A 9,714-nucleotide genomic window follows, 5' to 3' on the forward strand; every position below is an offset into this window, starting at 1 on the left:
CTGATTATGGAATGGATCCCCGGATATGGCACTCTCTAGATGGTCCATCCTTTCGTCACAGCTCCAAACTTTGTCTCTGTAACTCCTTCCATGGGTGTTTTGTTCCCAATTCTAAGAAGGGGCAAAGTATCCGGAGCTCTAGCAGGAATGTCTTTGTAGGCTTCTCAAAGCCCCTCCCTCACCTACGAGGAACAGATGACAGATAGCTGCAGGAAGGACATTCCTACATCAGACAGCCACAGGATCCACCACCAGTGCTGCTGGCTGCTTGTCATCAGGAACCCTGAAACCAAACACAAGATGTCTTTCTGCAACACACGACTAAACACTGTCATCAGGAACATGACCTGTAACCTCTTTCTCTTCACATTGAAACCAGCTAACATTCTATTGTTTTCTTTCCAATGGTGGAAAACAAACAAAAACACATTTTTATTTTAAGCCACACAGTGGTTTTCCCTCTAGAAAACCAAGGAAGCAAGTGGTCACTTGCAGGATGTTGTGTATCTAGGCTGAAGTACAGATACACCCTGGCTTGTGCATGGGGAAGGCTTGATGGTCTCTGCTGGGGAGGCAGAAACAAGCTGTGCAGACTTGAGCATCGTTCTAACACATGGAGAAAGTTCCAGGGGCTTGTGGTGGAACAGAGCTCCAGATTAGAATGTAGAGACAGGGTGTTGGTGGGAAACTCTGCTCTACAGTGTGGTTCCCTGGTCAGTGAGGAAGCAGCAGAGGCTGCAGTGTGTGGCTTCCCTCCCCTCACATCTGGATTTGGAAGAAATTAAGACAAGGAATGCCAAGAAGAAACAGAAAAAAAAACCAACAACAACAACAAAACCCACCTCCTCTTGCACAATCCTCCCCCCACCATTAGATCATATCACACATTGGCAAAACTGTCCACAAAAATACACAGATCTTCCCACGGCTTTGAAGTTGCGTTGCCAAAGCCTTCTGAGCTGCACAAAACTTATATTAAATAAATGTGCATGTTCTTATCTTCCTACTCTGTTTCTTGTTATGGGGTTTCAGCGGTAAACTTTGCAGCAAGCCAGGAAATGATTTTTCTGCCGTTGTGCCGAGTAGACAGACTAGATGGCTGTGCCCTCTGCTTGCACAGACTGGACAAATCATTTTCTGTTGGGGACTCTGCCCATCATACAGACTGTTTTCAGGGAACGTGACAGGAGATTACTTAAGTCAGAGACTTGCCCTCGATGCAGTCAGATGCAGTCTGTCTTCTACAAAACTACCAGTCTCACTTTTAAAAATGCCTGACTTAAGAGTGTCTTAGAGAAAACTACTCACCATTCAGTTTTGCATCCTACCATCTTATGCAGCTGGGAAATTAACTAAGGGCCTTTTACACACTAGGCAAGAACTCTCCCACTGAGCTATATTCTCGGCCTTTGACTGCATTTGTCTATTATAGAATTATCAATTTTCTATCACACTCAGCCTAACCATTTCTTCTTGCCCTCTCCAGCCTCTCTGGGAGATGTATCCTAAGCACTGAACAACATTTCACTTTTCTACTGGGCATTATGCACGCCATAAAAGATCCTAACATGAGAGCACCAATCTGTCAAGCTTCAAGATCAGAGGACTCCTCTCTAACCCCACCAACCCATCCCAGGTCTGCTGACTGCTCAATGTTCTTTTTCTACTGCAGAATATATTCAAGAGGAAATACATCAAAGACTGGGTCAAATATTTGTAATGTAGACAGCATATCACAAACCAGAAGAAAATATTTTGTTCTCTTTAATAAACATGTACCCTACAACTTCACTCACACTTACTTAAAAGGAATTTATAATCATTAGCTTTGAAATGGGCATTTCTCACTGTATGCCCAGATTGACAGCCCTTCTCAAATGACAAGAAAACTTTCAAGCTTTCAATCCGATTCTAGTAAAGAACTGCAACTCCTGACACTATTCATGATGTTATGGCGTGCTTACAGACAGGAACCTAGCATGACTGCCTTCTGAGAGGCTCTACCCAGCAGATGACTGAGAGAGATACAGATAACCACTGCCAAATATTGGATGGAGGCTGGGTACCCCTATGGAAGAGCTAAGGGAAGGATTGAAGGTGCTAAAGGAGATGGCAACCCCACAGGTAGAGCAAAAGTGTCAACTACACTGGAACCCTGGGAGCTCCCAGAGACTGATCCGCCAACCAACGAGTCATAGGCCCCTAGCATATATATAGCAGAGGGCTGCCTATTCTGGTCTCAGTGGGAGAGGACGCACCAGATTGTGTAGACTTGATGCAGCAGGATGGGGAGATACTGGAGGGGGGACACTCTCAGAGGCAAAAGGAAGGGAGGATGGGGGAAGGACTCTATGAAGAGGGACCAGGAGAGGGACTCATTTGGGATGAAATGAATTGATTTACTAATAATTTGATGATTTCAATTTAATTTAATAAATATTTAATAATTAATTAATTGCTTTTAAAAAACAATTCCTGCCAGGGTATCTGACTTTTACCTCTCTGAAATGAAAGACAACAGTCCTAGGCAGCCCTTTGATGTGTGTATGAGAATGCCATTCCCCACTGCGCACACACACACACACACACACACACACACATATATATATATAACTTCTAAAAGAGAGGAAACCATTAACAACATATTTGCAATGACCATCTCCAAGAGATAGAAATTATGTGCATTAAACCATGTCCATACCACTTTCTAGAAGATGGGGCAAAAGAGTTAAAAAAAAAAAAAAGAAAAAGAAGAAGCTGAAGAGATCAATTCATTAATTTCTTTTTCTTAAAATATTTGCTATTTATATGCATATGTGTAAGCCTTTGTGAGCTTATAGGCACCATGAACATACTGAACCCTGACTGACCAGAAAAGGATATTAGATCCTCTGGAACTGGAGTTACAGGCTGTTGTGATCCATCGATTTTCGGTACTGGATATCAAATCTGCATCCTCTGCAAAAGCAGTAAGCACTCTTAAGCTTTGACCCCTATCACCAAACCTGAGCACCGAAAGAAAGAAAGAAAGAAAGAAAGAAAGAAAGAAAGAAAGAAAGAAAGAAAGAAAGAAGAAAGAGAGAAAGAAAGAGAGAAAGAGAGAAGAAGAAGAAGAAGAAGAAGAAGAAGAAGAAGAAGAAGAAGAAGAAGAAGAAGNAGGAAGGAAGGAAGGAAGGAAGGAAGGAAGGAAGGAAGGAAGGAAGGAAGGAAGGAAGGAAGGAAGGAAGGAAGAAAGGAAGGGAAAAAAGAAAAAAGAAAAAAGAAAAAAGAAAAAAGAAAAAAGAAAAAAGAAAAAAGAAAAGAAGCTTCCTTATTCACATACATTTAGAACATTCAGGTTCTGCTAATTCTACTCCTCAGAATCTGCTGCTATTAGCTTATATGCATTATAGAATTCATGGGTTTCTCTGAGTTCATTCTGTGTCATGTTTTGCCCAGGACTTGATGCATTTTGCATTAGACCTACTCAAGTCTCCAACCAAGCAATAACCCCCTGCAACTTATTAAACCCCCTGCCCCTTTCTCAGCTATAAAAATTAACTCTCAGGTTGTGTCCTAGAAATGTCAGAAGCTGCACCTACGAAGTCCAATATAGCTGACCAAACATGGACTGAACAGGATGACACCAACAGACAAGCTAATGTAAAAAAGGGAACACTCAAGGCCTCAACCCTAGACAAAGCTACAGGCAACAAAATTATGCTGACCAGGAAAGAAAGAGAGCTCCCTAATTCATTGCCCAGTACCAAACAGTTATCTCTGGAAAGATATACATACAAGTAACATTATAAGGACTAAGCAGATTGTGTGTGTGTGTGTATGTGTGTGTGTGTGTGTGTGTGTGTGCACATATTTAAAGAGAAAGAGGTCACAAATTTTAAAGAGAACAGTGGGGTACAGAGGAGGGTTTGGAAGCTAGAAGAGGAAGGGGAAAATGTTATAATCTCAAAATATAAAACAATATATTTTGCCATAAAACAATGCAATTAACGTTTATAAACAAGAAACCTGGAGCTTTTATGAAGTTAGCCATTGAAATCATTCCAAAAAGAATAATCAACTCTCAGGGGGGAAATGAGGAATCAAAGAAAAGCAAGTGAATGATAACTATCAGCTCTCAGCACATCACTAATGGGGAATAAGGGTGCTCCTCAGCAAACAAGGACACCATCAGCACACTCATCCAGTAGAGTGCTGCATGTCCAGTGAGAACTTCACTAGTCTCACTTCATCAACAGGATTCCTAAGGTCAGAGACTCAGGGGAAGTTAATAAGAAATCTCTAGTGTATCTGGACAATTATCAAACTATCTTCAGGTCTCCATCAAATTCAAAGAAAATGCCCAAATGAAATCCTCCAGGACAGGTGTTTCTATTTCATTAAAAGTATGTGAAACTCGAGAAAAGAACATAAATATAAAACAGTCATGCCATTTTCATAACAACTTCAAAGGAAAAGGTTGATAGCATTTGGATAAGGATTAAAGGACATTCCATCATAAAAGTTTTAACCTTGATTGTCTAGCCACCTCTCTGCCTGCTTTTAACCGGCCTGTGGCACCAGGATCATCCAGGTTAGATCCTTTCCCTCTCAATTCCCCTGCCCACTGAGTCTCAGGAGGCAAACCCAGCTGTTCTGAAACACACACTGCCCCTGAGATCCATTGTCCAGCCCAAGGCTATCTACTGGAGATCTGCTGCACCAGGAACATCCAGGCTAGGCCTGCCTCCCTGATACCTGCTTTACCAGTAACATTTAGGAACAACCAAATAGCTAAAGGCCAGAATAAGATCAACAAAAACCAGGGCAATATGGAACCCTCAGAACATAGCTATCCTACTACAAAAAACCCCGGATATCCTAGCAAAATCAAAGCAGAGGGAAATGACCTTAAAACCAATCTTACAAAGATAATAGATGCTTTTAAAGAAGAAATGAATAAATTCCCTAAAGAAATACAAGAAAATACAATCAAACAGGTACAGTCCTTTAAGAAAAAAAAAACTCCCTTAAGAAATACAGAAAAATACAATTAACCAGGTAAAGGGAATGAATAAAATTGTTCAAGACCTGAAAATGGAAATAGAAGCAATAAAGAAAACACAAACTGAGGGAATCTTGAGGGTGGAAAAAAATCTAGGGAAGAGAACGTAAACAGAAGATGAAAGTATCACCAACAGAATACAGGAGATGGAAGAGAGACTCTCAGGCATAGACAATACTATAAAAGCAACTGATATGTCAGTCAAAGAAAATATTAAATATAAAAAAAAATCCTGACACAAAACATCCAGGAAATGCAGGATACTATGAAAATACCTAACCTAAGAACAATAGGAATAGAAAAAGGTGAAGATTATCAGCTCCAAGGACCAGAAAACATTTTCAAGAAAATCATAAAAGAAAATTTCTCCAATCTAAAGAAAGAGATGCCTATAAACAAACAAGAAGTTTACAGAACAACAATTTCATTGTACCAGAAAAAAATCCTTCTGCCATATAATCATCAAAACACAAAATCTACAGACCAAAGAAGGAATATTAAAAGTTTCAAGGGAAAAAGCCAAGGAACATACAAAAACAGACCTGTTAGAATTTCACTGGACTTCTCAACAGAGACTCTATAAGCTAGAAGGGTCTGGACAGACATCTTCTAGCCTGTAGGAAACCACAGATGATAACTTTGGCTACTATAGCCAGAAAAACTCTCAATCACCATAGATGGAGAATGCAAGATATTCTAAGACAAAACTAAATTTAAACAATATCTATCCACAAGTACAGTCCTACAAAAAGTACTAGAAGGAAAACTCCAAGCAAGGAGGTTAATTATACCCAAGAAAACATAGGAAATTAATTATTCCAAACCAGCAAAAAAAATGAAATAAGGGAGATACACACATATACAAAAACACTCACACCCTAACATCACCAACATGGAAATAAGAGGAATTAAGAATCATTGGTTATAAATGTCTCTGAACATCAATGGACTCAATTTCCCTATAAAAAGACACAGGCTAACAGAATGGATGTGAAAACAGGATCCATCATTCTTTTGCATACATGAAACACATCTCAGCAACAAAAATAGTCATTACCTCAGAGTAAAGAGAAGGAAAAAAGTTTTCCAAGCCAATGGACCCAAGAAGCAAGCTAGAGTAGCCATTCTAATATCTAACAAAATAGACTTTGAAACAAAATTAATCAAAAGAGATGGAAAAGGACACTTCATACTCACCAAATTAAAAATCCACCAAGATGACAAGTCAATTCTGGTGCCCCAAATGTAAGGTCAACCACATTCATAAAGGAACCATTTCTAAAGCTTAAACTGTACTTTGAACCCCACACATTAACAGTGGGAGACTTCAATACACTCTCACCAATGGACAAGTCATCAAGACAAAAACTAAAAGAGAAATAATGAAAATAACTGAAATTATGAATAAAATGGACCTAATACAGATCTACTGAACATTTCTCCCAAACACAAAATAATATACCTTCTCAGAACCTTACAGAACCTTGTCCAAAACTAACCATATAGTCAGTCACAAAACAAGCCTCAACAGAAACAAGGAAATTGAAATAACTTCTTTTATCTTATCAGACTGCTAAAGATTAAAACTGGAATTCAACAATAACAGAAACAACAAAAAGCCTGCAATCTCATGGAAATTGAACAACTCTCTACTCGATTGCTGTGTCAGGGAAGTAATAAATACATTAAAGACTTTCTATAATTCAGTGAAAATAAAGATACAATACACCCAAACTTACAGAACACAATGAAAACAGTGCTAAGAGGAAAGTTCATAGCATTAAGTGGCTTCATAAAGAAATTGGAGAATACACAGGCTAGCAATTTAAAAGTACATCTGAAAGCTCTAGGGAAAAAAAAGAAGCAAACATACCCAAGAGGAGTAGATGGTAGGAAATAATCTAACTCAGGGCTGAAATCAATCGATTAGAAACAAAGAGAACATTACAAAGAGTCAATAAGACCAAGAGTTGGTTCTTTGAAAAGATCAACAAGATAGACAAACCCTTAACCAAACTAGCTAAAAGGCAAAAAGACAGTATCCAAATTAACAAAATCAGAATGAAAAGGGAGATACAACAAAAGGCACTGAGGAAATTCAAAGAATCATTAGGTCTTACCTCAAAAGCCTGTACATCTAAACAAAAATCGATAATTTTCTAGACAGATATATCACTTACCAAAGATAATCAAGATCAAGTAAGCCATCTAAATAGAACTATTTAGAAAAACAAGAAACCTAGAATAGCTAAAACAATCCTATACAATAAAAGAACTTCTAGAGATATCACCATCTCTGATTTCAAGATCTACTACATAGCAATAGTAATGGAAACTGCATGGTATTGACACAAAAGCAGACAGATATACTAATGGAATAGAATCAAAGACCCAGAAATAAACACACACCTATGAACACTTGATATTTGACAGAGAAGCCAAAACCATACAATGGAAAAATGAAAGCATCTTCAACAAGTGGTACTGATTTGGATGTTTGCATGTAGAAGAATGCAAATATATCCATCTTTACCACGTTGCACTAAACACAAGTGCAAGTGAATCAAAGACCTCAACATAAAACCAGATGCACTAAATCTAATAGAAGAGAAAATGGGGAACTACCTTGAACATATTGGCACAGCAGACAAATTCCTGAACAGAACACCAATAATTCAGGCACTAAGATCAACAATTAATAAATGTTACCTCATGAAACTGAAAATCTTATGCAAGGCAAATGACACCATCAGTAGGACAGAACAGCAGCCAACAGATTTGGGGAAAGATCTTCACCAACCCTACATCTGACAGAGGGATAATATCCAAAATATATGAAGAACTCAAGAAGTTAAATAACAAAAATAAATAAATAATCCAATTTTAAAATGAGGTACAGAGCTAAACAGAGAATTCTGAACAAAGAAATCTCGAAGGGCAGAGAAGCACTTAAGAAAATTATCAACATTCTTAATCATCAGGGGAAATGCAAATCAAAACGACTCTGCGATTCCATCTTACACCTGTCAGAATGGCTAAGATCAGAAACTCAAGTGACAGCACATGCTGGCAAAGATGTGGAGCAAAGGGAACACTCCTGCTGGTGGTGGTGCAAACTTATATAACCACTTTGGAAATCAATTTGGAGGCTTCTCAGAAAACACAATAGTTTTACCTCAAGACCCAGCTATGTGACTTCTAGCCATATACCTCAAAGATGCCTCACTATACCACAAAAATACTTGCTCAACTATGTTCATAGCAGATTTATTTTAGTAGCCAGAAACTGGAAACAACCTAGATGTTCCTCAACTGAAGAATGGATCAAAGAAATGTGGTACATCTACACAGTGGTATTATTCAGCTATTAAAAATAAAGATATCAAGGAATTCTCAGGCAAATGGATGGAACTTGAGAATACCATCCTGAGTGAGGTAACCCGGAGCCAGACAAACAAATAAGTGAGCATGAGCCATAAAGTACATGATAACCATGCTACAATCTAAACACCCAAGGAAACTAAGTAATAAGGAGGGCCCAACTGAGGATTCGTGAATCTCATAAGGAGAAACCAAATAGTTTTTGAATGTGAATGGAGAGAGGGAACTGGGTGGGAGAGGGTGTGAGGAAGGGAACAGCGATGGGGACTCGGTGTGGTGAGAGTGGTGCTGAAGTGGGCTGCTAGTAAGAATGGAACTGTGGAGGGGCATCTCTGAGACTAACTGGAGACATGGGAAGGGGGAGGCTCCAGGGATTCTATAGGAGTGGCCCTAGCTGAGATACCTACCAGCAGAGGATACAGAGACTGAAGTGGCTACTTCCTGTAGTCGGGTGGGACATCCAGTGAAAGGAGGGGCACACCAATCTACCCACAAAACCTTCAACCCCAAATCTATCCTGCCTACAAGATGGAACAGAGACTGAGGGAATTGCCAACCAATGACTGCTCCAACTTCAGACCGGTCACATGGAAGAGAGTCACCCCCTGACACTATTAATAATATTCTACTATGGTGCAGACAAAAACCTAGCATAACTTTCTCCTGAGAGGCTTTCTCCAGCAGTGGATAAAAAGAGGTGGTGAGCCACAGCCAAACATCAGGTGGAGTCTTGTGGAAGAGCAGGGAATATAAATGAGGGAGCCAGAAGGGGGCACCACAAGAAGGCCTACAGAGTCAACTAACCTGGGCTCATGGGAGCTCATAGAGATGGAACCAACAACCAAAGAGTTTGCATTGTCTCAATCTAGGCCCCCTACATATTTGTAGCAGATGAGCAGCTTGGTCTTTATATAGGCCCCTTAACAATTGAAAGAGGGGCTGTCTTAGACTCTGTCATTGCCTACCATTGGGCCCCCTTCCCCTAACTGAACTGCCTGGTTGGGCCTGAGTGGAAGAAGATGTGCTTAGTACTGTGGGGACTAAATGTCTCAGAGTTTGGTGTACCTAAGTGAGGCTTTCCCTTCTCTGAAGAAAAGGAGAGGGGGTAATCAGAGAAGAGATTTATAAGAGTAGGACTGGGAGGAGAGGAGAGAGGCTGGGCTGTGATCAGAATGTAAAGTGAATTAATTAATTAATGAAAAAGTTTAGCCTTAACTTTCAGACTTTCATTTCTTTGGATGCAAGTATAACACACACACACACACACACACACACACACACACACACAC

The 9,714-nt window shown here is 39.6% G+C and overlaps 1 protein-coding gene across 7 annotated transcripts in view; it reads right to left on the reverse strand.

Annotated features, from left to right (window-relative positions):
• The window catches only part of Sv2b (synaptic vesicle glycoprotein 2B), a 180,006-nt gene that overhangs the window by 92,675 nt on the left and 77,617 nt on the right, over positions 1–9,714 (reverse strand). Inside the window, exon 1 of one of the 7 annotated variants that reach the window (XM_029479858.1) lies at positions 2,871–3,005. The exons of the other annotated variants lie outside the window; for them this stretch is intronic. The gene's annotated coding sequence lies outside the window, so the exon portion shown is untranslated. Of the gene's footprint in view, positions 1–2,870; positions 3,006–9,714 lie in introns of those variants that run through there. 7 annotated transcript variants of the gene reach the window in all.

Source organism: Mus caroli, chromosome 7, assembly GCF_900094665.2.
Source record: "Mus caroli chromosome 7, CAROLI_EIJ_v1.1, whole genome shotgun sequence".
NCBI classification, from domain to species: Eukaryota; Metazoa; Chordata; class Mammalia; order Rodentia; family Muridae; genus Mus; species Mus caroli.